This window comes from Egretta garzetta, unplaced genomic scaffold (genome assembly GCF_000687185.1).
Source record: "Egretta garzetta isolate BGI_Z169 unplaced genomic scaffold, ASM68718v1 scaffold49, whole genome shotgun sequence".
In the NCBI taxonomy this organism is placed as follows: Eukaryota; Metazoa; Chordata; class Aves; order Pelecaniformes; family Ardeidae; genus Egretta; species Egretta garzetta.
The window spans coordinates 1,353,598-1,379,385 of record NW_009260775.1 but is presented as its reverse complement, the minus strand read 5'-3'; the positions used below and the strand labels follow the sequence as shown (position 1 = coordinate 1,379,385).

At 43.5% G+C, this 25,788-nt stretch overlaps 1 protein-coding gene across 1 annotated transcript in view; it reads right to left on the bottom strand.

Annotated features, from left to right (window-relative positions):
• Positions 1-25,788, bottom strand: part of ARHGAP6 (Rho GTPase activating protein 6) — a 124,836-nt gene that overhangs the window by 98,077 nt on the left and 971 nt on the right. The gene's annotated exons all lie outside the window — the stretch shown is intronic.

Genomic DNA, 25,788 nt, shown 5'->3' with positions numbered 1-25,788 from the left:
TCTGTTAGAGGCACAGTGCCAGATCACAGGCTGTACCGGCATCCTCAATAGACATACCTAGGGGAAAGCTAGGAGAGAGGTATTTGCTACCAATGCAGCCAGGACCGTCACTGAGCTGGTGTGCTGGGGGAGGATTTACGCCAGGACTTGTCAGAATTCCCTTTCCCAGAGAGTCAGGAAAACAAAGACAGAGGCTTCAATTCTTTCAGTAAAAAAAAAAAAATAAAAAAAAATCCCCTCCCCGGACTGAGTCAGGTGAGCCAGCACCACGCTGCCTGACAGCCCGCTTTGACAGCAAAAAGCACCGCCGGAGCGCTCTCAGAGAAAGGCAGCAGAGCTGGCAACGGCAAAGCAGCGATTCAGCCACCAGCGGTGAGCACTGGCCACTAAAAAATCCCCAGAATGGGTCCCAGCAGCGAGCGCAGGCTGAGCGCGGATGAGGTATGCCCTGGGCACAGGGCTCCCGGCTCTGCTGCTGGCTGGGGTTGGGCTCGCCGGGCACCCATGCTTCCGTTGTGCTACGTGGACATCCCCTGAGACCAAGACTTGCAGGGACTGTACTTCAAGCCCCTGAAAGATCTCTGTGCTTTCGTTTTCCTCATTCAACAGGAACAAAACCGCCTAGAAGTGAGGAGCTTCACCTGAACTACCTGTGTCCACAACAAACTTGCTACGGAGGTGTTGCTGTCAGCAGCATCAACATGAGCCGCCTATACCACCTGGCTTCAGGTGTTGGCTTTGGGTCTGGGCATCAGGCTCTGGCCCTCTTCTCTTCAGCGTCACTAACAAAACCCCTCTCCAAGGCATATTTTTTTCTGTTCTCATCTCTTTTATGCATGATGCTACACCTACTAAGGATTAAGCTCTTATCAGATTAATGGTCAAGGCAGAATCCCCTGAAGCCAAGAGAAAGTCAAAATCCTACTACCAAACCCACTTATCATTTCATCCAAAATACTCTATATTTTTAGAATGCATGGCCAAAAAAAAACCAAAAAAACAAATCACCCTTTTTTTCTGTTTTAAAAAACAAAGAAGTTTAAGAATAACAATAGCCACCTAAAAAGAGGAGGGAAAAAAGCTTTAGTTGACTCCAAACCAACCCATCGTTTGCTTTTTCTAATCAAAGCAAAACCCAACCTTTACATTATGCTGCCCACACACTGAGATTTTTCTTCTGCATATTGACAATGTCCTTCTGCATGGATGCTTGCACTAGAAAAAAGTAAATGGTATTGAACATTATGGCACGTGTTGCTACTTGAAAAGACTGGACGTTTTGCAGAGCCCTGTTACTAGATAACTCCTCAGTGTGCACTCCACACAGCTCACCTCAAAGTTCCACAGAGAAGAAACGCGGAGAACTGGAAAGGAGGTACTGCAGCACCAGGGATCATGTACTTCAATTCATCTGTAACTCCACCAGGCAGGACTGCCCTACCACGTAACACAATGCAAACAGAGGAGGTTAAACCTCTACTTGCGTCCCTTGAATTGGTCCTGGATCTGCCCCTGGATCTCAAAGAACAGCTTACAGCAATGAATGCCTATCCACAAAACACAAGAGATGATACAGTTCACAAGAGGAAAAATGCAGCAGCAACGGGGGGGGGGCAAAATCTCCCTTCCATACGAGATTACTCAGGCTTCCTCTGAGTGTTACCCAAAGCCATTGGGAGGTAGTCAAGCTACCCCAAATTGACTTCATCCACCTACTTGGTCCGGCACAACGCTATGCTGAGTTGCCAGCTCAGGCCCTGCAGGAGCAGCAGCGCTGCCAGCACCACGCTTGGTCTCTCGTGGAGCAGAGGAGCCCTGGAGCAGCACGGTGCAGCCTTCCCTCTGCCAGGACGGAGCATGCAGGGCTGCCCCGAGGGGCAGCGACTGGGGAAAGCCGACTTCATGGAGATTGAGTTCAGTTCCATGAATGCAGAAAACTGAGCAAAGCAGTGAAAAGTAAAAGACAGCAAAGATGGAGGAAAAACAGTTAAAAAAGGAAGGGGAAAGTATGGCGAAAAAAAAGGAGAGGGACCAACAAGCAGCACTGGACAGACAAAACTTTGAATACTGGTTAAAAAGTCACTAACCTTTACGCACAAGTAGAAGTGAGAACACTGAATTCAAGTGGAAAATGTTCAGCTTAATTTGTTCTTAAAGGTAATTTGCAAATTAAGATCAGGCTAATTGCCCTCATTTGCCTCTGAGAACCAAAGTGAAACTTTTACAGAAATAAGAATCAGGAACTGGCATCAGAAAAAGGAAGATATAAAACTAGTTCATTTGAATGAGACTAGAAAAAAGACTGAGGCAACAGCCCTCTGCATGTAGGCCAGTGGTCCTGAAGGGCAACCAAAATCTTGTATATGAACGTTTTGAGGTATCTCTACATCTTCTTACCTGTTGGCTCACTAGGAGATTTCCAAGGCCACAAGTGACAACTCAGAGCCACAGCCAACTCAGAAGCATGTTGGCACATTAACCATATGCAAACGCAAGAAATGCCTCTCTCTCAATCCATGCTTCTGAAAACCTGTCCCCTAAGGTGGAGGTTTTGTGGGAGCACATCAGCTATCAGTTAGATGCCTGTATGTTACCACCTTGCAATGATTTATAGCTGCCATTTATGATTCCAGAAAGGTCCATTTTTATGATTACCCTGAAAAAAGACATGAAGTGACAATGTAAGAGAATGATAAGAGCAAACAGCCTTTTTCCTTTTTCCATATAGTCCACTTCTATAGAAATGCAGCCCACAATTCCAATGCTTCTTGTTCCAGAAGTCCTCCCCCATGTATTTACTGTTTTCAAATTTTGAAAGCATTTCCCAGTTTGCTAGCTCCTGCCTGACAGAGAATTAATCCCTTGCTTCCTAACATATAACTAGGAAAAAACAAAAGATGAGCTCAACTTACCATCAAGCAACATACCCACTAGTGTCGCCTTCCTTTCTCAGATAGGAAATTACACACCTGGATTTAAGTCCTATTCCCTCACCTCTACCTTTGCTATACAGCCTTTCACAGAGGAAGAGAGCATACAGGCACAGCATATTTGCATGGAGCAGACAACTTGAGGAAGTCAAGAAAATCACCTGCATCTTGCTAAGCTCCTTCTTCTTCCTACAGCTACCGACTTACTGCTGGAGAAAAAGGTAACCTCTGTAAATACACAATATATTTGGCATAGGGCACTGCTGGAAATCAAGGCAGAGATAAGCTTGGCATAGGGCACTGCTGGAAATCAAGGCAGAGATAAGCAATGCCTGAAAAGATCTTATTTTCTTTAGCCACAGCCAATTGGCTTTTGCAGGAGACCATTAACTGGAAAAAAATCCTCTAAGAGACTGAAAGGGACAGACTGGGGAGAGAGAGGGGACAGAATGACAAGAGAAGAATTAGGGGAAGCCTCCAGCTGATTGCAAGGGGCATCACACTAGCAACCTGCAACCTGAGAGAAGATGGAGGAGTTTCCTAAGATACAGAATCAAGGCAGACTGAGATAGTGAGAAGTACCGAATATCCCACTAGAGACAAGAGAAAAAGGTAGATGAAACTTTGGGGAAGGCAAAGGGACAATGGTGTAAAGTAAAGAATAAAACAGAGAAGGAGAGCTTACAAAAAGATAATGAAAATCAATGTGAGACCATATGAAATTAATTGAAATTCATCTAGAAAGCAAAACGGTTACAATTTCCCCTAAGAGATTAATAACTCTGCTTCTCTTGATACAAGTTCACATGCAAAGACTGTTTATTATTGTTGCCTAAAAATTCCAGCAAAGTAAAGTACAAGTATTTTCACGTCTAAAGCATCCATGGGAAATTTTTCTTCCTGACAGCTAAAATCAACCAAATTGGTACATTTCAAATACCATAACATGACGAAAAAGAACAGCATGAAGCGGCTCAGGTATTTTTTTCCCATCACTTTTACTCTACCATCAAAGCCATGTAAAATGACTGAAAAACATTCTCTGAAAAACAATCAAGTTAAGAATTTTTTGGGGCCCCACAGGGATTCCCAGCAACTCAGAGCTGTTTGTGGAATGCAGCAGCCCTGGGAGGCTTCATCTCTTTGCTGAGCAGGAGTGAAGGGATCCCATCAGATACTAGGTGTCCATAGATAATGTTACCTGCAATAAGATCAATCAGAAAATGATCTCCCAAGAGAAGTATCGTGGCTTTAACTTGAGTGAGTCTGCATGTTACCGTATGTTAAAGAGTGGAAAATTTCCATGGGACTTAAAAACCTAGGGCTTAAAGTCCACTTAGATGCCTGTAAACTGATTAAGCCCTTGATTAATGAAGAGAGAGGAATGATTCTGAAGACCCGTAAGGTACAAATCACTCCCCTGCAGCTGAGAAAGAGAGCAGCTGAGAGTTACAGCGAGCACCGAGAGCCCAACTGGAACATACTGCTTTGAAAGAGGCAACTAACAGACCTTGACTGCAAGATCAGCCACCCTCCTGGGTTCTTCAAGTTGTACAGGCTCCCCTCCCAAACCTTCCCCAACAACATGGGCAGCCCAGAAGTTAGCGATGGTCCACGTAAGTGCAGCATCTCTATGAAACATCGGTAAGGTCAGGGCCATGGAGATTTCTAGACACAGGCTCTTACTTCACATTACTTAAGACTTTTAATTTTATGTCTGTGCAATGAGTTGTGGTTTAGGCCCAACCGAGCTTCTCCTTAAGGTAGTGGATATGCACATACCACAATTAAAAAGCATGCCTGCTATTAATTATCAGAGCACATATTCTCTCACATCTAGTTATGCAAAGCGTGAACTCAGACCAAGTTAAGCACAGCACCAGGGAAAAACAGTTTTAATGGTAAAGACTAAATGGAGTGGGCAGAAGAGATCAGAAACATGAAGAACAAGGATGAGGAAAGAACAGGAAACTCGCACCTCTGGGTGGAATTCCCCCAGCCCTGGTGAATGCTGAGGGGTGCGGATCAAGCTCGCCTCAATCACGTTTTGCAGAGACAGGTAAGGTACTTGTTCCTTTCCTGAGCAGCCCAGGATGGATCCAGCTACTTAAAGGGTGTCTTCCTTTATCCTCTTCCATGGATACTCGGGCAAGATAAAACTAATGGCACTCAAGCACTTACAAAATAAAATGAGAGGGGAGTCTTCCAGAGAAGAAACGGGGAAGGAGGAAAAGTTAGTTGACATTACAACCCACAAACAGAGGAAGACAGGTAAATTAATATCTTCACTCCTCCTCAGCACGGGGCAAGATGTGTCTAAGAAGACTCCCACTCAATTACCAAATTTTTTCTCTTCTGAACTGTAACAGATGTGTTCTGTGCCTCACTGAGCTCTCCTAACAAACACACACCCCTCTCACCAGAATACGGACAAATTATCTCAGTAATGTTTCTGACTTGGTGCAATACGCTAATCTAGAATGATAACAGAAATGTGCATATCGCTGTCATCTTCAAAGCACTGTGCAAATACTAATTAACTGATCAATGAACACTGCACTGCTGGGCGCTAATGTGGGATTAATAAATTCACAGATACGTAGGCAGCTAATGGTGATGGCCATCCTGCATCATTTCTTTAGTTTATCTTTAGACCGAATTGAACTGTACCATTGTACGAGAAGCCCACTGCTTAGCTGCAATGCCTGGGGAAGGGCAGAGAGGCAAAAGGGGGTGGAAGCCTTGTCAGAGCGCTGAATGTACACGAGCACTGCTGGAGAGGAGTAACAGCCCCTACAAGTGCTGCTGTTGTGTTAAATGCTAAATACACCTACTTGTAAAACTGCACGTAACTATCAATATTCCCGGCAACACAGATCGTATAAATACTTCGAAACAAAGGCCAGGCCTCACTGAAAACTCTCCAAATGTCTTCGCGTTAAGAAATATTGCAGCCCTTTGTGCTGCGAGGTTGGACTCACATGTAACACTCAGGGATATCATATATCAAAGAGAGCTTCTCCCTTTAAAGAGCTGAGTGCCTTTCTTAGAAAGCTACCAGAACTTCTTTCCGTCTTTTTTTGGCTGTCTCATACTACCAAAAGTTATCACATGCAGACATCAGGCAACAGAGATAACACTCCATAACTCTTCGTATACTGGACCTACTGCAATTGGTCCAAACAGGGCTGGAGCTGTCAAAAGTTTCACTCTTGGGCTATGAACAGAGCTGATTCAACAAATTCAAACCCAACTCCTTTTAGCAGAGCATCAGTTATTTGATAACAAAAGCCAACGTATCTCAGTCACCCCTTATCTGCAGCTAACTCTTTTAACTACACTCTCACATAAGGCTATAGCTTACTCATTGACTCGCCAGGTTTCACAAGGCTACGTAAGAGCTTCCTCCAGAGGGTCTGGCAATACAGCGCCGTGCTCCGGCATCCCACGCTGCATTCCCACGTACCAGGCACTCCCCAGGCGTCTCCATCAGGAGCCCCCGCGCAGGAGGGTGGCCATGGCGCGACCCCAACGCTGCCAAGGGGGTGTTTCTTCACAGGATGAGATCAAGGGATGCTCAAGGGAGTCCTGGGGGAAGGCACATCCTCTGCACCACAGCCTCACGGCACGACCTCTCCACTAGCCACGAGATAAGGAGGCCGCTGCACGAAGTCTCCCTCCTCAGGTAAGAGAGCTGAGTTAGGAAGGGATTGTACTCACCAGCGTCCGCCTGGGAGAGGGCGTCCGTACGGTCTGCAGAGCACCCCCTCCGCACCTCACCGAGCCTCCCCAGCCTGTCAGCATTTGCTCTGACACCTTGAGCATCGCCTCCCCGACCGCTCGCTCAGCTCCCTCCCTCGCCTGCCTGCGGAGGGTTTAGCATCCCTCTTTGATGTTCGGCTCAGCTTTGGACAGGGCAGCCTGCACGGAGCCAGCCAGGAGACGTCTCTCCCTGTCGATGCTGTTATGTTCACTGCTATGGAGCTGGGTCCTACAGCCTGCGCATACTCTCACTGCTTTTGCTTTTTTCAGTTGTTTTGTCCTAAATATAACAGCCTTTTTACCCTTTGATTTAAATCTGTGCATTTAGGGATGCATTAGCACTAAACTACAGCACGGAAACCCAGTCACGCCTCCAGTTTTATACATCTCTCCAGAGGAATCACATGAACTTGTTAACTGAGCAAAATCAGTACAAACTAAATTGGATTTTCCTTCTACTTTATAAAATGCAGTGGTGCCTTGGGTGACCTCATACACCTACCTTACAGACAGACAAGTGCTAACATACACTTCAAAACACTGGAGAAAAAAAGCTATCCTACCATAATAATGAGCTGAGTCGCAGCCTGGCCAGCTTCCCTTTCAAAGGCAGAATTTTGCCCACGAATTTTAATGTTTAAGGACAATTTTGCACATGGACCCTCCTACGGTTAGAGCTGAGCACCTGCTTTCATTGAAGAACCACAGAGAACCATTCACTGGAAAACACGGACCACAACCTATTCTGTTTCATTTCCCAAATGACAGTTTTCTGCCTTCAATAATGTTGAAGACAGGAGTGCTGCTTTTTGACAATAAAATATTATCAATCACACAAACTGAGCTTTGGTTCAACTCCTTTGGTCTGTAATTCCATCAGTACGAAGGCAGAAAAATCTTTGGTTTAGTGCTACTTTGAAAATACTTCATAGTAGCTATTCCTAGCCATTTAGTAGGAGTTCACTTTCAAGACAACTGCAAATAACTTCTTGTCTGATCTGGGGGTAAAAAAAAAAAAGAAAGAAAGAAAAAGAAAGAAAAAAAAGAGAGAGAAAGAACAGTGCTTTTCCTTTATGTTTCCTAAGATAAAACATGTGTGTAATATCCATGAGCAAAAGGTTTTTAACCAGCACTAGCCTAGGTCACTAAATCAACATGGATAAGGCCTATCTGAATATCATTCTATATTTTTGTCTCAACCTTCCATTTTTACTGATGCCAGTGATGACTGATTAGTCTAATGAACTGCAACTAACTTCCTTTTGCTTTCAAATTATATCAACCTTTCTGCAGGTGAGAAATTTCAGTTTATCTGAAGAAAAGTCTCAAGTGGTTGGCTCAACGAGACACTGTAATACCCCAATCACTCAGCAAATATCAAAGTTTAGTTGTTCAGACCATTTACAACTGTGCTGCACGCCTACACCTGCATCAGCTTTAGCATGCTCCAGCTAAGCCCCCAGGAATCAGAAGCCCAAGACTTGTATCAAAAAGCAACAGCATATCCAGCTTCAGGGGAAAAAAAATAATCAAATACCTGCATGCTCTCCCATGGCAGAGCATCATCCACAGTATTAAGCAGGAAGCTTATCTGAAACAGTTAAATACAGCTGAGGGGAGATACCTTGCCTTCAAAGGTATGGAAGGTTTGCATACTGTATGTGTAATCACTTGCTGACCATCACATTATCTCAAGACATGTTTCCATATTTCAAAACAAGAGAAGCATAAAAACATTGGTATTTTCTGTTACGTGTGGTTCTTCATGTCACAGGTACCCTGGTCCGTTCCCTAGGAAATCAAGTATCTTCCTTTCACCTACACACGAACAATTCAGTGGTGCTGGAAGATTTCCATTTTGTGTGACTTAAAGAGCAGAACAACGCACATCGATCAAGTCCAAAAAGTTCTGCTGATGTCCCTCTAGTAACACAGTGCGAGTTGGCAGTCATGGGGTGCTGGCTGAGGGCAGTCAGGTGCGGTGGAAGAGACAAGAGCCAGCCTGGAAGAAGCCCAGACAGAACCGAAGAAAAATAACTCTGGGTAGCTGAATCAGTAAATTTGACACGAGAACAAGAAGGGAGATGGGCAGCAGTTGGAATAGCACAGAGAATCAAGACTGCAACATGCTGCTTAGGATGAGAGATGAAAGCAGGTTTGTATCACTAAGGGAAAGATGGTGAGATGTAAAGGAGAATATTGCAGCAGGGTGACCCTGAGGGAGGCTGAAGGAGTGATGGTAACAGAGATTTGGAGATGGGGTTGTGTCACCAGGGCAAGTGAATGAGTTAGAAAAACAATGAGCTGCCTCAACATCTAGGGAAGGATGGAGGAGGAGAGGGTTGTATGAAGAAGAGAAAACTGGGCAGGATGCTACGGGGAGGAAGACGTTCATGTCACACATTTCAAACATTGCAAATTTCTCTTGGGGCAAAAAATGGTCACTAGCACACAAGTATCTAAATAGAGCTTTCTGCCGGTCTTCCCTTTCCTTCAAATATTTCTGTTATCTCTCTCATCTCACATAAATCCACAAAATGGCTTACTGAATGGCAAGAAGGTAGTAACTAGGCCTCTACTGAGTTTAAAAATGCATAAAATTGGTAGCAAATGTTTATTACTTTCTCATCCGTGCAAAAAAATGTGCATGCTTCATGCACTGCTTCTCAGCAACTCAAGAGCAGTAAACTTATTCCAGTTAAATACCTCAGTGTCATTCACTTGAAAACCTCCTCTTAGTTCAGTCATAATTTTTAGTAAGTACATAGCATAAAATTGTCATGAATTGTATCAAAGGTAACTTTTTTTTTTTTTTTTAAACGGCAAAATGAAACACAGGATTCAAACCTACAAACCTGGGAGCCCTGGTTATGAGTTGTTAATGCCTGAAATATTAGCAAGGACATCTGTAACATAAATCTCACTTCTAAAGAGCTAGGTAAACATGTTTGGTTCATGAAAACAGGGCTTTAACACTGGTGTAAAAATTGCATAACCTTCTACTCAAGATTCCATAATTGTTCATATTTATGTTTCATTTTATGAAGATGCTTAATAGTTTAATACTTATTCTTTAATTCAAATCAGTTACCCTAACTCTACCTTTAATTAATTAATTCTGATCTTACACAGAGAACCCAAGGGGGAGGCAAAGTGCCCTTTGCAGCCTAAAACTTCCAGTGAGACTTCAAAAAAACAGAAGAGTATTAGCCAAACTGTCTTCCCCTGAAATTCAGCTGTAAAATGCCCCAAAACTTCACTAGTAAAACTGAAACCATCATTAAATGTAAATAGGTAACTTTAAATTGGTGAATGAAAGCTCAGATTAAGATACTTTTTTGTATCTTAAAGTAAGTGCCTATGCTCTGGAATGCAATGTGTGGTTTCTGCTCTGGTATCATTCCTCCCAGATGTTAGCAGCCAGCTGAGTCCTAAAAATATTACGAGGGTTAAATTCTCTCCCTAGACAGTAGTTATTGGAGTATGTCTATGCCAGGGCTGGTTCTTGCAACGCTGCTGCACAGGGGGCCAGCAGAATTCCTCTCCTGCCACAAGTTTTCATCATCTTTCATTTGCTCTAGAATACATCATCGCTCCTATATTAAAAAAAAATAATTCCACGGTAACCAAAGGGAGTTTAAAAAACTTTGCAAAAAAGCAGTTGTGGTGGGGGGAAGGAAGAGGATGAGAAGAAAGGAAACTATGAGATAAAGAAGGCTCAGCCCAGTGACATCCACATCTAACAAAATTTCTTCAGGCAGAACAAGGAATGTGTTTCTTCCCTTGCAAAGTATATTTCTCAGAGATGCTTGAATCCTTGCTTTCCGGTGTGTAAATAGTTTCTTCTCTGCTGTCTCCCTAAAGATCACGCAGTCTCACAAATGCAGCTGAGCTGGGCAAAGGAAGAGCCGTTTCTCAGCTGAACTCATAAATTACTTATTCTTTTAATATACTGGAAAATTGGCAGGAAGCGGGGGAAGGTACATCAGTTACACAAGACTTTATACCATCACTTATCCTTGCCTTCCATTAAAAAAAACGTTAGTTGCTGTAGCAACTGTCAAACCACACTCCGGTTGCTCTTCCTCCAAGATACAGAACTTCTCCAAAACAGTCGCATATAACACAGTCCACCCCCCCAGCTGAAGGACACGGTTTCTGGCACTTTTGCGTTGTTTAAATAAAGTTAAAGGCTCTCCAAGGAGCTGACAAATCCTTCGCAGGGCTTTTGCTCAGAGGTACACTTCTGTAGAAACAATTACCTGAAATCCTTAAAATTCTATTTTTTTTTCCTGCCTCTCTGGGGGTTTTGGTCTTCTTCCTTTTTTCCCTTCTTTCTCTGCATTACAGAGAACGCTACTCCATGCAGCTTATTTCATCCCTACATCTTCCTGCACTAAGCAAAGTGCCTACACATCCGTCAGATGTCACTCCCTCTCTCATTGCCTCCCTCACGGGAAAGGCACGTGCAACGGGGACACCATCGCATACCACACGTGTTGCAACATCTCTAGGTCAGGAAAGGCAAAGTCAAAGAAACATCTCCCGCCCAGCACCTGAAGAGACAATGCCTCTCCAAAACCACCGCTCCTCATTCGTTCCTAGGGGATCCCTGCTCTGTCACCACGGAGGACAAGCCTTCTCTCAGCTGGCTGAAATCCTCCTCCACTGCACACGTTTGAGTAGGCTACAAACCAAAACCAAAACCAAGAAAAAAGAAAAAGAGAGACTGGAAACCACTGGCATAAAGAGAGCCCTTGAGAAAGCTCTGACAGAAACAGGACAAATCACACACTACTGAAGAAAATCTCATGAGAAAGTAAAAATACATTCCTCCCCTTTGTGCAGCATGCCAATATTAATGATAAGCAAAGATCCCTGGGAAGCTCTTACATGTTCAAGGACACTACCCAGGGCAGGACGTTTGTACAGCAGAAGAGAGGTCCTTCCTACCTTCTTACCTCTCCCAACCCCCAGCAGCTCCATTCTATTTCCAACCAGAATTTGATGCTTAAAATGCTTTCATGCCCAAATGTTTTTTGTTTTAGAAACTCTTAACGCAAACAAATCTGTTTTCATACCTAATGGGATGATTATTTTTAATTGCCATCTAGAAAAGGCAGCATTGCAGTATTGCAGATTGTATCCAGGAATATATACAAATTCTACTCTTCCAAACCAATTTCAGACTTGGATATACTTACCTTCTCCTATCATAGTAGTTTTATCATAATTTTCCTGTGAAGTGTCTTGTAAACTTATGGGGATCAGTGGTTCCACGTAATATTATTTTTGGTTCTTCTAGAAGGGTCCGAGCTACCCAGCCACTTCACCATGCAGTTCGTTTCTTCAGTGCCATTAAGTATCACCGTCGTTCCTTTCTACCAACCCACTTGTTCCTCTGACAGGGCAAAAATGAACCGAAAGCGTACAATGTACTTGTTCTGCCTACACCAGCAGAAAACACTTAGGCAACTATGGGAGGAGGGTTTAGCGTGTGTGTCCATACAAAATTAATGGCAAAGTAATATGCACAAGCATACTCTGAAACCAGCTTTCTATGAGCGTTTACAGTGGAAACAGCTGCGTACTGGCCCAGCGACACAGCACGAACAAGGTCACTTGACTCCCGGGAGCAGTGACACGCAGCCGCCGGTTTGAACTGCAAGCACTGACCCGATCTGTTCCCCGAATTAACAGCAACCACTCCCCGCGACCAGGGGAGGACCGCTGAGGGACATCCTCGCTTGGTCCCAGCTCTGTCCACCAAGAGCAATAGCTGAACGTAGGCATTGGTGGCTGACCTTCCAGTCAGAAGTCCCAAAGCAGCTGATAGGTTTTTGCTGCATTTAAGATTGTTGGACCATTCCCATACCCTAGTTCTTCTTCTGGTCTCTCTCTTTTGCATCTTGTGCTTGAGCAGATGCTCTAAGCAGCTTTGTTTTCCTGAGCCCAGTCTTTCTTTCACACTTCTACTGACACTGCCTCTCTTTCACCACATCCCTTATTTCTATGGTATCCCGTAATTTATCCAGACTCATGGACTTAGAGGACAAGGACTCAGGCTGCTATGCTAATGAACACTCCTGAATGAAGTGCAAGGTACCATTTGCTTTTTACCACCACTTAGCATCTGTAGATCTTCTGCACAGAATGAAGAAAACACGTGGCAGCCAGCAGCTCGAGGCCACCTTGCGACATTGTGAATGTCAGACTTCGGCTGAAAAAAAGGACCTCCAGAGCTGTGAAGAACAAGGGCTGCTGCAATTTGCACCAAGGTCCCAAACCAGAACTGTAGGATTTACATCCAAAAAAGGTGCGACAGAGTTGGCCCTTGTTAACTACAGCATGCTTAACTATAAAGCAAAGCAAGCCGTTCCATCCCATCAACTCACGAGCTAAGATCAGTCAGGAATCTCGCCAGGGATCTTCATCCTAAACTTGAAAAATATCCACACTGTTAGGAAGCCATAGGCAGGCATGCTTTCACAGCTGTAGGCGGGCTGGATTGAAAAGTTACTGACTCTAGAAATTCATTACCCCTTTACAGCTGGCAAATCATAGTTGAGCTAGACATTAGTTAACATCTATGCTTTGTTCCTCAGTTGATTCACGTCACCTCATTGATCCACATCAAAAGAGAAATGGCAGCATTCACGCTACACGTTATGGTGTGTTGTCTATGACAGCCATAAGGCATAGGTCATGCAGCTGTAGGCAGATATTGAACTGCTCCAGCAGAACGTGGAAACATGCACCCTCTGTGTTAGGATGATACATGGGCTGGTATCAGCTGGATCCCTTCTGCCTTTGTATTCACCTTCCATCTTCATTTGTCTGTGACTCATCTTGCATGTGTGTGGGAGAAACAATTTTCAGAGTGCTGCTCGTTGACTACTTGTACATATATTATTCAAGTTTCAGCTCTGGGAGAAGCTTACGTGCCCTGCACGCTCACAAGAGGCATAACCACAAATTGCAAATTATGCACACTACATAGGCAGAGGCAGTTCATAATGATTTGCCTAAACCCAAGGATTACAGGAAGATGAGTTCTCCTTGCCACAGCCATACAAAATGGGAAAGGTCTTTGCTCACCACTGTTCAGCAACTTCTGCTGATTATTAAGGCTCCACCTCAAGAGCGGGATATTGTATATGATGTCAGCATTTGAGAGTTACTTAATCTGCCCTGAGTGACAGTTTTTGCAGTGGTTTATACCTCTAGCTCATGCCTAGGCAGCAATGAATGCATCTGGGACTCCACCACATTTAAAAAAAAGAAGTGACACATAGCTAGTATTACAGCCATTTCAACTATCCCTACAAAAAAATGTCCAGATCACACAAACCTCTTCAAATACAGCATTTTAAATATGATAGCCAGCTGACAGGACAAGAAGCTTCTTAATATTCCCTTAAATACTTCCTCTATTACCTACAGCTTTATGTTTCGTGTTACACTAAGTTTTGTCACCCCCTTTTGCTGCTCCAGTAGTATTTTCTGTTGCGAGCTTATCTCACTTTCAGTACCACACCTATTTAATCTGAATTCTTTTGTTTTAGAATAATGATAAAGTTCAAGTAGCTCTGCTTCATCAAATATTACAGTATTTTACTAGAAGTAGTTGTAAAGGGATACACGTTCAAGCCAAGTTTTACCCACACATAAACAAGGTGACACTTTAAAAACAGAAATCATAAAATGTGGAACAGGATCTATCTAACTTGGCTACAGCAATAGATTTTAAAATACTTCTTTTTTTTATATAACTTCAGATTTTTAATTTGCGAGACATTATCTCAGTCTGCCTGTAAATAATAAAGTGAACCTGTGCTTTAGAACAAGCAAATAGTTCACAACATTTTCTTCTGAGTTCTGCTTTAGCTATGATCCAAAACGGACCTCTTATCCCACATATCCCGCTCCTGCGGCTGATTACTAGAAACTCAGCTCCTTTCAGATGAAAAAAAACAGGGACTAAGGGGGAGAGAAAGAAGTTCTTTCATTTCCTGAGACAGGAAGCTTGAGTGCGTAATGGCCTGATAGAAGGAATAAAAAAAAATTCAAATGTCTGAGCCTGGTAGCTTGGCTACTTCTGAGTGTGCACCAGGATACAGCAAGTTCCTCCTCCCAAAAAAAGCATCATGAGTCATAAACTATAGCACAAGCCCTTAGGTTATTGGTTTTTGTATTCTTTTTTAAGTTTCAAAATAAAAAAGTTTTACAGCTTTAAAGAAGAGTAAACAGCTTCAGGCTAACGCAAGGAAATGTAAGAAAGCTTAAACTAGGAGGGATTTTCCCATATGACCACCTGTGATGGTACCGAAAAAGCAAAGAAAGTCAATTTCTTGAGAAAGAAGGACATTTTTTTCTTTCATTTTTTGAATTTTCATTCTCTCCATTTACATGAGGAGCTGCTGCTCCTTAAAGGTGATGCACTGCAATTGCACAAACAGCTTCTACTCCACCTCTTCCAGAGGCAGTTTGTAAAAAAAAAAAAAAATCCCGAAACAAAAAACAACCTACACCTTGCCAGCTTAAAAATCTTTATAGTAAAGAATATCATTTCGATCCAAAAAAACCCATTTTTGTAGTTGCAAGCAGAGCAGCATTCATATGAAGTCTGACAGACATCCTCTTGCAGATATCAACTACTGTTCAAATATAGAAGCGTTCATCAGGAACTTCCAGAATTTAAAAAAAAATAAAATAAAAACTTGTATTTCAAAGTGCAGTATAATCACATCTTAACAATAAAATCAACATGATGACTGAGGAAACTGCTAAGACACTGCAAGCTCTTGAATATTTATTGAAGAACTAAAGAACAGTAATGGCGAAATAAGTCAATTCTTTCTCCTTAGAGGAAGGAATCCAGCTCTGAGCGATGGTTAGGACGTAGCTGCAATATCAGTTCCCAAAATATCAGTTTTAATCAACAGAAAATTTCCCCGGTCAAATTTAATTTGATACTGTAAGAAGACAGACGGCTGACTGCAGCCGCCGTTGGTACCACGACATCTATGTACAGATACGCCCATGCTTGTAACACTGCACCCAGGAGCAGGGAAGCTCAGGCTGCAACAGCTCGGACCCGGCCTGCCCAAAGGTTTATCTGGATTACTTGCCATGGGTTTTTTTCTGCCGCTCTGTCTTCTGGAGGCTTCACAGTCCCTGGAAGGACACCTCTTCCATGGCAAAGTGCCAGCTCCCTCCCCATCGAGCCCGCAGTGCAAAGCTGCTCAGGGAGCGCCTGTGACCACTGGGTCACAAAGTAAGGGCTGCCTCAGCATCCATCCCATCCTACGGCTAGGCATGTTCTTGTCTCATGACCAAGATATTGGTGTCCCCCACCGAATCACTAGGTATTTACCTATGGAGAGATGCCTACCCTTTGTTACTGTGATGGAACGAGCGCTGGTCAGGCAATACAAAACTCTACACCGAGCCTCGGAAAAGACAAAAGATCAGGCACGGCTGAGTTACAAAGCCTGGTGGTAAACAGCTGAACGGTTATGAGGAGAAAGGGCAAAGAGAAGACAGTGGGCTTGGAAGAGAAAGAGGAGGAATGGTCTTAAGAGACATTTCTGAACTAGGTTTGACTCACAATGCATTTCCTTAAAAGGAAAATACAGCTCAAAAAAACCAGTGAAAATCCCTCACTATCTTCGACAGAACTTAGCTATTGGAATGTTACTCAGTAATTGACCCTGTTACCTGGTTATCTGAATGCAGGACTTGACCAATGCAGAAAATATCCAGGTGAGCACCGTGGGCAATTAGAAATGAACGACTGACAAGCAATCTTGAGATGTTCAAGCATGATTAGCATTTGTTAAGCATGAAAGGAGAAAGGAAGGTGAAATAGCACCATCACTATCCTGTCATAATTAGTATCAAGCTGTGATGTCACTTGTGACTTCAAGACGTGGACTCTACTCATGTATGCACTCAAAAGTGTAACATATTTTGAGCTCCATCCTGGGAAGAAATCATCCAGAATTCAGGAGAGGAAATGACTTCATCAAATGTCCTTACTAAGCATGATTCCACCAGTCTTAAATTCACTATGAAACAATATATGATGCATAATAACGCCTGCCTTTTCTTAAAAATAAACGTCAATATTGTAAAGCAAATGCAACAGAAACTTACCAGTCAGATGAATGTCTATTGCTCTGTCTTGCCAACACACACAAAGATAAGCACCGGGAAAATAGCTGCTTGTGAGAAATGAGCAACAAGCTTATTTCCAGAAACAAATTCTTTTAAAAACTTCAGCAAAACTGCTATTTCAGCTGCTTGGCTGTAATCAAGTCACCTCAAGCAGACATTGGACTACCCCACAGCTATCATGATCTTTCCAAAATTTAGGTCATGTTAAACTATGCCTGCAGATGTATACATATACATACCATATACAGAGGTACAGCATGATGCTGTACAAAATGCATCTGCCAACGTTTAAAGGGGGAATATTTTTCCAGCCATTCCCTGTTCCTCTTTGTACTCCTAGCTGCTGTTGGCAAGTACCGCTCTTTCATATTTCAATTGCTATTAACATTACAGTTACCATCTGAATTGCTGTCATGGATCAGGTCGTTACAAGTGGGTTGTCCAAATGCTTAACAATAATAGTAGTAGTAGTAGTAATAAGAACAGTCTTTGCTGCAAGGAATAAAATTTTAGAGCATTTTTCACGTCCGGAAGGAGACATGCCGTGAGCGTCTATGTGCAACACATTAATCTCAGAAGCCACGAAGCAGGCGGCTTCAGAGTCTCACCAGCCCAGCGTTACACCTGAGCTAAAAGTCCTTTCTAAACACGACTGATTCTGTCAGACGGAGGCATCGGCAGAGACAGCGGAGCGGAGCCCGGTCTGTCTGTGCACACCCCAGCAGCGCAGGCACAGCAAAGGCAGCAGCAGCGGGACACAGCGGAGCTGATGGGAGAGCAGAGGAGCAGGGTGAGGCCGTACCAGCCAGCGCGACAGGCAAAGCTTGTGGGGAAAGGAAAGAAAGGGTCTGACTTTTTGGTGTCCCCAGCCAACACCATCTACTGTTGCTTCCCTGTTCTGTTCAGAACTGGACAATTACTGCAATTTCAGTTAGATCTTCCACGCTAGCACAAAATCAACTCCAAGAGGTTTCTGAGTACCCAGAAAGCAGCAATCCACAGCGACTACCAACCCCAGTTAGCTTCGATGAAGCAACCCCATCTAATAAAAAGCTATGACGGTCTCAGATCACAACAGGGTAACCTTTGTGAGAAGGGTTCTCTCTTTTACTGTATCAGATTGTCTGAAAAGCCATTGCATTCTGTAACCAACCTTTCACAGTGCTGAAGGCATAAACACATACATACTCACATATAACAAACTGAGAACACTCCTCAATTATTCTCTGGGGAGAGAAAAGGGAAGGAAAAAAAAAAAAAAGAAGAGGACAAGTCAACAGTAGGGAGAAGCATGTTCAGAAGAAAGAGAAGCAGAAGCAGTAGCAAGATCTCCAGTGGCAACAGGGAAGAGCAGCCAAGAGGGGAAGAGCGAGAAGCACAGCAGCATCCTTCCAGCCACGTTTCAGCGCCAGCGGGCAGATACGCTCACTGCTGCCTGCCAAGTTTCCTACCTGTTCCACCATCTGTCTCTTAACATGAAGGGTCTGGCCCACAGGGTCAGGAAGACAACAGAGCAAACAATCTGTGCCCACAGGAGAAATAATCAATCATCAGAATAATCAATAATAGTAATTCCGATAATCTATTATCGGAAATGTGAACTTTAAATGACTTGGCTGCCCATTCGCATTTTATCTTTGTGTCCATGTATAACTTTTTAAAGCTAAATTGGGGTTGGGGGTGGATTTTACCTTAATACAAAACATCATACAAAAATTGACTTTGGTATTGGCCTTTGTGCAAGTCAGTTTTATAAATGCTCGTAAAGAGACATGCTCTTACAACAGGTCTATCATGTTTTATAAAACATTTATGTGGGCTACGCATGTTCACAAATAGACCTGCTAACTCCCTTCTTCCTGATGACCAATAACCAGCAGAGGAAAAAGAAGAGATTCTTTTTAGAAGAATGGTCTAGACAGTTCAAAAATAGCCTCTGTGCCCTTGCCAGGTACAAGGGAAACTGTAAAAGCAGGAACTGTGGTGCCTAATAAAACCAGGGTGTTGTTTTGACTGTATTCTTCATCCACCCTCAACCTTTTGGATTTATCACAGAATCATAGAATCGTTTAGATTAGAAAAGACCTTTAAGATCATTGAGTCAAACTGTTAACCTAGCACTGCCATTCCACCACTAAACCATGTCCCTAAGCACTTCGTCTACCCAGCTTTTAAATACCTCCAGGGATGGGGACTCAACCACTGCCCTGGGCAGCCCGTTCCAATGCCTGACAACCCTTCCTGTGAAGAAATCTTTCCTAATATCCAATCTAAGCCTCCCCATGCGCAACTTGAGGCCATTTCCCCACGTCCTATCGCTTGTTACTTGGGAGAAGAGACCAACACCCACCTCACTACAGCCTCCTGTCAGGCAGTTGTAGAGGGCGACAAGGTCTCCCCTCACCTTCCTCTTCTCCAGGCTGAACAACCCCAGTTCCCTCAGCCACTCCTTGTAAGATTTGTGCTCCAGACCCCTCACCAGCTTTGTTGCCCTTCTCTGGACATGTTCCAGCAATGCAACATCTTTCCTGTAGTGAGGCGCCCAAAACTGAACACAGCATTTGAAGTGCGGCCTCATCAGTGCTGAGTACAGGGGCACAACCCCTCCCCTCCCCCTGCTGCCACACTGTCTCTGATACAAGCCAGGATGCCATTGGCCTTCTTGGCCACCTAGGCACACTGCTGGCTCATATTCAGCTGGCTGTCCACCAGGACACCCAGGTCTTTTTCTGCCATGCAGCTTTCCAGTCACTCTTCCCCAAGCCTGTAGCGTTGCACTGACTTGTTGTGACCCAAGTGCAGGACCCAGGACTTGGCTTTCTTGAACCGCACAGAGTTAGCCTTGGTGTGTTGATCCAGCCTATCCAGATCCCTCTGCACAGCCTTCCTACCCTGAAGCAGATCTCACCCAACTTTGTATCATCTGCAAACTTACTGAGGGTGCAGTTGATCCCCTCACTCCTCCAGGTCACTGATAAAAGATGTTAAACAGAACTGGCCCGAATACTGAGCCCTGGGGGACACCACTTGTGACTGGCTGCCAGCTGGATTTAATTCCATGCACCACAACTCTCTGGGCCCAGCCATCCAGCCAGTTTTTTAACCAGCAAAGCGTACACTAGTCCAAGCCATGGGCAGCCAGTTTCTCCAGGAGAATGCTGCGGGAAATGGTGTCAAAGTCTTTACTAAAGACCAAGCAGAGAACATCCGCAGCCTTTCCCTCACCCACTAGGTGGGTCACCTTGTCACAGAAGGAGATCAGGCTGGTCAAGCAGGACCTGCTTTTCATAAACCCATGCTGGCTGGGCCTGATCCCCTGGTTGTTCTGCACATGCCGTGTGGCACTCAACATGATCTGTTCCATAACCTTCTCCAGCACCAAGGTCAGACTGACAGGCCTGTAGTTCCCCAGATCCTCCTTCCGGCCCTTCTTGTTAGGTGGGCATCACATTTGCTAACCTCCAGTCAACTGGGACCTCCCCGCATAGCCAGGTCTACTGATAAATGATGGAAAGGGGCTTAGTGAGCACTTCTACCAGCTCCCCCAGCACCTTTGGGTGGATCCCATCCGGCCCCACAGATTTTTGTGTGTCTAAGTGGTGTAGCAAATGGCTAACCATTTCCCTTTGTATTATGAGGGCTTCATTCTGCCCTCCATCTCTGTCTTCCAGCTCAGTGGGGGGGGTACGCTGAGAACAACTGGTCTTACCATTAAAGACTGAGGTAAAGAAAGCATTAAGTACCTCAGCCTTTTCCTCAGCCTTTGTCACTCACCCTGCATCCACTAAGGGAGGGAGAGTCTCCTTAGCCCTCCTTCTGTTGCTAGTGTATTTATAGAAACATTTTTTATTGTCTTTTACATCAGTAGCCAGATTAAGTTCTAGCTGGGCTTTGGCCCTTCTAATTTTCTCCCTGCATAGACTCACAACACCCTTGTAGTCTTCCCGAGTTGCCTGCCCCTTCTTCCAAAGGTCATAAATTCTCCCTTTTCTACCGAGGTCCAGCCAAAGAGCTCTGTTCAGCCAGGCCCAGCTTCTTCCCCACCAGCTCATCTTTTGGCACATGGGGAGGTCCTGCTCCTGTGCCTTTAAGATTGCCTTCTTGAAGTATATCCAGCCTTAATGGATTCCTTTGCCCATCAGGACTGCCTCCCAAGGGACTCTGTCAACCAGGCTCCTAAACAGGCCAAAGTCTACCCTCCAAAAGTCCAAGGCAGCAGTTCTGCTGACCCCCCTCCTGACTTCTCTGAGAATCAAAAACGCTATCATTTCATGAATGCTGTGCCCAAGACAGCCTCCAAACATCACATCACCCACAAGGTCCCTCTCTGTTCACAAAAAAACAAGGTCAGTGAGATGTTTCCCCTGGTAGGCTCACTCACCAATGGTGTCAGGAAGTTGTCTTCCACACGCTCCAGGAATCTCCTAGACTATTTCCTCTCCGCTCCATTGTATTTTCAGCAGACATCTGGTAAGTTGAAGTCCCCCATGAGAGCAAGGGCTAGCAATCACAAGACTTCTCCCAGCTGCTTGTAGAGTATTTCATCTGTCTCTTCATCCTGGTTGGGTGGTCTGTAACAGACTCCCACCACGATAGCTGCTTTGCTGGCCTTTCCCCTGATTCCTACCCATAACCACTCAACCTTACCATCACCATCGTTAAGCTCTAGACAATCAAAACACTCCGTAACATACAGGGCTACCCCACCGCCTCTCCTTCCTTGCCTATCCCACCTGAATCATTTATAGCCATCCATGGCAGCACTCCAGTTGTGTGAGTGATCCCACCACGTTTCTGTGACGGCAACTATGTCATAGTTTTCCTGCTGCACAATTTCACCAAGGAGATTCATTCCCATGAAGCTCCCAAAGCAGGCCACCTCATCCCAAGGCTTAACTCAGAAGTACCATTGACAGGTTTCCAGGTGGCCTTCACACAGTGCAAAATCCTGAACATTAGGAGTATTTGTGATGCAAAGTAGCAAGAGGTTTCAGAAGGTGAGATGTCTTCAGGGCTTTAGTTCATCCTTTCCCCCCCTGTTAGTTCCAATAAAAAAATTCTTTTTGCTTGTTTGTTTGTTTATGACACACGCTCGACCTGGGGAAGGAGCTAAAGGTAGCAAGGGAAACTGCATTCCCACTTCCCTGCCTTCACTTTTCAGAGAAAATGGCAAAGAAGAGTTGTTTATTCTTTCAAGTTGATCTGCATGTTCTGTGCACTCAGGATGACATTCCCTCAGTGGAGACATTAGATAACATCAATTTATGTTAAATAATCTTAAAATAGAAACACATACAGTGCTGGTTTTAGACATACTAGATAATGCTTTCACATAGTCTGGTTTTGCATTTTTGGAGGTTTTTTTCAGTGCATGGGAGATGTATTACATCATGTTTTAATGGATGTGGTCATTTTCTCTCTGTAGCCAAGTTTACAGATTCTTGCAGGTTCTGCTCCCACATTTGGGGACTGTTTGTTTCCCTCAAGATCCTGGGTCATCAGGAATCTGTAAAATTCCACTCAGCCAGTGAGGCTTCAGAAACCTGAAGCGACTGAAACTCGAGAGAGCGCAGAGACAGGAAGGGCCGTAGCAGGAAGATTTACCATGCAATGATCCAGGACGTTAGCACTCTGTTTAGAGCACTACAGACTCTTTAATACTGTGTACACATGCTGTAGGATATAATAAAGTAAGGCTGTGGCCAGCAGATCATATCACAGCTACACCCACTTCGAATTTATAATACTGAATTATAATTCCTACATGTTCAACATGACCAAACTTCAAATCTGTAAAAGTTAACTCCGCTCTGGCAGCTCTAAGTGTGCCATTAGACAGTTAGTACTGTGGAGAGACAAAAGATCAATTGCTTTTTATCTTCTCTTCCCACAGTTTTAAGTTATGATGCTGTAGACACAAAGAACTTATCTGCAAGTCAAAACTGCCAAACAGTTATCAAGCAGCTCAAGTCTCAACTGCCATAACCTGGATCTGCTTGATGCTCCTTCTGTCATAGCCAGCATGCTGTTTATCTGGTCCTCTCCCAGTCCTCAAGTATTTTGTAAACATAGCAAATAGCTAAATAATGAATAAAAGACACTATAGAGAAGGCCAAAATAGATTATGCTTGAAAACACCAGTGTAACTAGATATAGAGAAAGTTTAACAGAGCAGGTTTTTTGTTTGCTTTGTGGCTGCTTTTTTTTTTTTTTTTTTCCTTTAAAGTTGATGGTATAAATCAGCTCTAAATTCTTCCCCAAGGCACAGCACCACAGCCACTGTCAATCCCTGGCTTTAATTTCCAACAGCATACGTGTAAGTCTGTAAACTGAAAAGCATTACAAGTGAGAAATACAAATGCTGGATGGAGTCCAGATCTGACGATACAAATTAAATGCTGGGCAATTTAACAATGACAGCAACTACCTAAACACATTAAGAAATACCTTACAATGCACGTGCATGGAGGGACATTTTCTGAAACTTAATAAATAGCCAGTTTCTTGTAATTTACACTCCCCAAAGAGCCTCTGTTAATGGTTCCTATAAAGCACTGCACATACAAAACACATCAGTTGAATGCTATGGCCAGCAGTGATTTTTTTTTTTTAACCCCCCTCAGAAGCACCCATGCATACACTACTAAATTGTTGATACATGTTGCAATGCTGCTGGGAAGGAAAGAAGAACAGTACACTCAGCAAATCTTCCTTTTTTTACTACACCCACTTTAGAGCATAAGGAAATGGCATGCCTACAGTTACAAATATATTTCCTTAATTCAAAGAAGCTAGCGTTTTACTCTATGTGATGAAATTAAAGCAAGAAGCAAAATGAAAACAACAGAAAATTGCTGAACAGGAGAAAGCATTCTTGATCCTCAGAAGACTATCTTTTTTTAAAAATCACAGCTGCCTGAGTTTCACTCTAGCAAGCAGAGAAAGTTATCTTAATGCAAGATCTATACTTTAAAAAAATAAGCAAATGCGGCTTATTGGCCTAATAACTCTATCTGCTTGGCCTAGTAAGTGGAAACAACTATGATTTTCAAAACTGACATCAAACTACGCACAGAACTTAATTTTTCAATTGCAAATCATTTAAAGTATAGATTGAATCCTAACTGTGATCACAGTGGTGTAAATGTATCACACCACTGTATTTATTTAAATTTTTATGTCACATAAAGACACTCAATGCAACAGAGTTTTCATAAAGCAGGCTTATAGAAATAACCTGAGGTAATAAAACAGGGACTGAAGAAAACCTTTCCAAGACAATAAAATCTTACACCAGACTTGCAACCTATCCCACAAGCACCAGACTTCCTTGAAAAGCATTCGTCATCCAAATTTTAGGCTGCAGAGAAATGTTGTGTGTAAAACTAAACATTCTGGTATCATACTGACAAAGAAAACAGAAAAAAAAGAGAAAAAAAAGGTTTGACCCAGTAGTCTTCTTCCCAGTGATCCTTACCAGTTATTTATTCAGCCAAGCACGTAATCTAAGCATCCCCAATACTACCGCTGCACTTTTGTTGCTAATTACCAGAGAAATTGCATTTTGGCACCTAGTACATAGGTACATAACCTTTTCCGTTTCAGAGATCAAAATTCCACAATGAGTATTACTGCTCAAAGATGAGAAATCATGATGTGCAACCACGTTCAACTCAATCATCTTCCCACCAGGTGTTAGACTGCAGCAAGTCAGCCCTGATGGGGTCCTGCAGACAGACCTGAGGCTTCCAGCAAGACAAAAAAGCCCCCTCCCATGACAGAGTGCTCAGAATGGCCCTTCAAAGCCTAAGAGGAGCTTCTCATAATTTGGAGTTTACACTCAGAATTAGACATCTCTGGCAACTCAGAATCAAAACCAAAATGCAGGTGAGGGGTGGAAGTAGTTGTGTTCCTGTAGCAGGAATACTGGGAATGAAGATGAATACTGATCATATGCACAGTTCCTTGCATTTCTAGGTCTTCATGTCAGTACTTCACTTAAGGTTTTGTATTTTTCACAGATCCCAGAGCTCCCGAAGCACTGCTTGCTTCTAAAATGCATGAATTGGCTTCCCTGGAAATAGCACTCAGCTGGAAAAGAACAAGAGCCATAAAAGTAAAAACTGCACCAGAGAGTAAGAGAAAGAAGTCCTTTGAGTTTACATTTTGAATTTATGAAGCACTTTGTTATTGTCACGATTAGCATAGCATAAGAAAATCTCGGTGGGCACACTGAAAAGAAGCCGGTTTTGACAGGTTGGTTTTCCTTTCATTCTTTCATTCTACCACCTTCCCTACCTCTTGGCCATTCCTTCCCATCATCCCATACTCCACTTTCCACGTCACCTCACAGAATCACGAGTGCTCTGGCCACCCTGACACTGCATTATCCTGTAGATACGAAGCAGTTCAGTTTTACATACAGCCAGCCTGGAATGGCGGAAGACAAGCATTATCCAAAAGCCTAGACGCTTCCAGAAAAACTTTGCTAACAGCCAGTCATCGTTCTCTGAGAAGGATGTGCTAATTAGCACACGAGTACATTTTTGCAACTGCTTTAAAACATTGTCTCAAGAGCTCCTTGAGTTTTCATGAGGAATAAAATCTCCTCCTGCTTTTTCCAACAAGAGCTTTAAATCTACTGTTGCCTTCAGGTAAGGTTTTCCTCACATTGTTACTGGTGCTCTAATTATGAGTGTAGCATTTGCCCTGGAAATATAATAGGAACTCACAAATTGTATTATCCAAATTAGGTCCTTTCCCCACCCCTCCACCACTTGTTTGGAGACTATCTAGGCCTAACACATAGTTTACAGTTCATGCCCACTTTGGGTTACATTAACAACAGTTGCATGTAAGTTAACCCATCACAATTCTATACTTTCACAGCTCTTAAAGTAGGGTTTGAGCCCTTAGA